A 3,780-nucleotide genomic window follows, 5' to 3' on the forward strand; every position below is an offset into this window, starting at 1 on the left:
GACAGACTGGCGTTTAAACGCCAGCCAGGGTGCCTGGCTGGGCGTTTAACGCCCAAAAGGGTATAGTTTTGGGCGTTAAACGCCAGAATGTGCACCATTCTGGGCGTTTAACGCCAGGATGGCAAAGGGGGAAGATTTTGTTTTCAAAATCAATTTTTTTTCAAGTTTTCAAAGTTTTTCAAAATCAAATCTTTTTCAAATCATATCTTTTCAATCAAATGTTTTCAAAATCAATTTCTTTCCTTTTTCAAAGATACTTACTAACAATTAATGATTTGATTGAACATTTTTTGCCTTTTCTGTTGAGGAAGGTTTTATGTCTGAATCATATCTTTTCTTGTTAAGCAAGTCATTAATTTTTAAAATCATATCTTTTCAAATTGTTTTCAAATCATATCTTTTAAAATTGTTTTCAAATCATATCTTTTTAATCACATCTTTTTCAAAATAAGTTTTCAATCAAATCTTTTTAATTTCTAATTTCAAAATCTTTTTCAAAAATCACTTGATTTCTTTTCCACTCTTATTTTCGAAAATCAATTAAGTGTTTTTCAAAATGTTTTCAAAATCTTTTACTTAAATTTTCGAAAATTACTTCCCTTCTTCTCACATCCTTCTATTTATGGACTAACACTATTCCTTAATGCAAAATTCGAACTCCATCTTCTTTGATGAGTTCGAATTTTCTACTTCTGTCTTCCATTTTTCTTTTCCTCTTACACCTCAAGGAATCTCTATACTGTGATATAGAGGATTCCATATTTTCTTGTTCTCTTCTCTTTCATATGAGCAGGAGCAGAGACAAAGGCATTCTTGTTGAAGCTAACCCTGAGCCTGAAAGGACCTTGAAGCAAAAGCTAAGAGAAGCTAAAGCACAAATCTCTATGAACGGAGGTGGTTGTCAGGAACACGTTCATAGTTGAGGACCTAACAGAAATTTTCAAGGAAAAAGAAGCCATGGCAGCCAAAAACAACAACAATGCAAGGAAGGTGCTGGGTGACTTTACTGCACCTACTCCCGATTTCTATGGGAGAAGCATCTCTATCCCTGCCATTGGAGCAAACAACTTTGAGCTTAAGCCTCAATTAGTTTCTCTAATGCAACAGAATTGCAAGTTCCATGGACTTCCATTGGAAGATCCTCATCAGTTCTTAGCTGAATTCTTGCAAACCTGTGACACAGTCAAAGACTAATGGGGTTGACCCTGAGGTCTATAGACTGATGCTATTCCCTTTTGCTGTAAGAGACAGAGCTAGAATATGGTTGGACTCTCAACCTAAAGAAAGCCTGGACTCTTGGGAAAAGCTAGTCAATGCCTTCTTGGCAAAGTTCTTTCCACCTCAAAGATGGAGTAAGCTTAGAGTGGAAGTCCAAACCTTCAGACAGAAGGATGGAGAATCCCTCTATGAAGCTTGGGAAAGATACAAACAATTAATCAGAAAGTGTCCTTCTGATATGCTTTCTGAATGGAGCATCATAGGTATTTTCTATGATGGTCTCTCTGAACTGTCCAAGATGTCTTTGGATAGCTCTGCTGGAGGATCTCTTCATCTGAAGAAGACGCCTACAGAGGCTCAAGAGCTAATTGAAATGGTTACAAATAACCAATTCATGTACACTTCTGAAAGAAATCCTGTGAACAATGGGACTAGTCAGAAGAAAGGAGTTCTTGAGATTGACACTCTGAACGCCATTTTGGCTCAGAACAAAATATTGACTCAACAAGTCAATTTGATTTCTTAAAGTCTGTCTGGAAAGCAAAATGCACCAAGCAGTACTAAGGACGCTTCATCTGAGGAAGAAGCTTATGATCCTGAGAACCCTTCAATAGAAGAGGTGAATTACCTAGGAGAATCCTATGGTAACACCTATAATTCTTCATGGAGAAATCACCCAAATTTCTCTTGGAAGAATCAAGAGAGACCTCAACAAGGTTTCAATGGCAAGCCTTTTCCATCATCTTCTCAGCAACAGACAGAGAATGCTAAACAGAACCCCTCTGACTTAGCAACCATGGTCTCTGATCTAATCAAAACCACTCAAAGTTTCATGAATGAAACAAGGTCCTCCATTAGAAATTTGGAGGCACAAGTGGGACAGCTGAGCAAGAAAGTTACTGAACTCCCTCCTAGCACTCTCCCAAGCAATACAGAAGAAAATCCAAAAGGAGAGTGCAAGGCCATCAACATGGCCGAATTTGGAGAGGAAAGAGAAGAAGTGAACGCCACTGAGGAACACCTCAATAGGCGTGCACTGACCGTCCACTGGCCTCTAATGAGTTCCCTAATGAGGAACAATGGGAATCTGAAGCTCACACAGAGACCATAGAGATTCCATTGGATTTACTTCTACCATTTATGAGCTCTGATGAGTATTCTTCCTCTGAAGAGGATGAGTATGTCACTGAAGAGCAAGTTGCTAAATACCTTGGAGCAATCATGAAGCTAAATGACAAGTTATTTGGAAATGAGACATGGGAGGATGAACCCCTTTTGCTCACCAAAGAACTGGATGACTTGTCTAGGCAGAAACTGCCTCAAAAGAGGCAGGATCCTGGGAAGTTTTCAATACCTTGTACCATAGGCACCATGACCTTCAAGAAGGCCTTGTGTGACTTAGGGTCAAGTGTAAACCTCATGCCCCTCTCTGTAATGGAGAAGTTAGGGATCTCTGAGGTGCAAGCTGCAGAATTCTCACTAGAGATGGCAGACAATTCACGAAAACAAGCCCATGGACTTGTAGAGGATGTTCTGGTTAAAGTTGAAGACCATTACATCCCTACTGATTTCATAGTCCTAGAGACTGGGAAGTGCATGGATGAATCCATCATCCTTGGCAGACCCTTCCTAGCCACAGCAAAGGCTGTGATTGATGTTGATAGAGGAGAGTTGATCATTCAAGTGAATGAAGAATCCTTGGTGTTTAAGGCTCAAGGATATCCCTCTATCACCATGGAAAGGAAGCATAAAGAGCTTCCCTCAAAACAGAGCCCCCACAGTCAAACTCTAAGTTTGGTGTTGGGAGGCCACAACCAAACTCTAAGTTTGGTGTTGAACCCCCACATTCAAACTCTAAGTTTGGTGTTGGGAGGTCCCAACATAGCTCTGAGCATCCCTGAGGCTCCATGAGAGTCCTCTGTCAAGCTAATGACATTAAAGAAGCGCTTGTTGGGAGGCAACCCAATGTTTTATAATTAACTATTTTTTTTTGTTATTTTATGTCTTTTGTAGGTTGATGATCATAAGAAGTCACAAAATCCATGAAAAAAGCAAAAACAGAATGAAAAACAGGAAGAAAAACAGCACACCCTGGAGGACGCACCCACTGGCGTTTAAACGCCAGTGAGGTTAGCTGTTGGGCGTTTAACGCCCAGTCTGGCACCATTCTGGGCGTTTAACGCCAGAAAGGGGCACCAGACTGGCGTTAAACGCCAGAGAAGGGCAAGAAGCTGGCGTTAAACGCCAGAAATGGGCACCAGCCCGGCGTTTAACGCCAGAAATGGCTCAAAACGTGTTTTTGAGTGCCATTTGGTGCAGGGATGACTTTTCCTTGACACCTAAGGATCTGTGAACCCCACAGGATCCCCACCAACCCCACCACCCTCTCTCATCTTCACTCCTTCATTTTCACACACCCTAAACACTACTTCCTTCCCTTTTGGCCGAACCACAAAGCCATCTCCCTCTCCTCCATTTCTTCTTCTTCTACTCTCTTCTTTCTTCTTTTGCTCGAGGACGAGCAAACCTTTTAAGTTTGGTGTGGTAAAAGCGTTGCTTTTC

General features: G+C 41.0%; 1 non-coding gene across 1 annotated transcript; it reads right to left on the reverse strand.

Moving 5' to 3' along the window:
• Nucleotides 1-1,354: 1,354 nt before the first annotated feature.
• Nucleotides 1,355-1,462, reverse strand: LOC127745055 (small nucleolar RNA R71). The gene has a single exon (XR_008006245.1). It is a non-coding gene; the product is annotated as a small nucleolar RNA R71 (small nucleolar RNA).
• Nucleotides 1,463-3,780: the final 2,318 nt, after the last annotated feature.

The sequence above is a fragment of the Arachis duranensis genome, chromosome 2, assembly GCF_000817695.3.
Source record: "Arachis duranensis cultivar V14167 chromosome 2, aradu.V14167.gnm2.J7QH, whole genome shotgun sequence".
NCBI classification, from domain to species: domain Eukaryota; kingdom Viridiplantae; phylum Streptophyta; class Magnoliopsida; order Fabales; family Fabaceae; genus Arachis; species Arachis duranensis.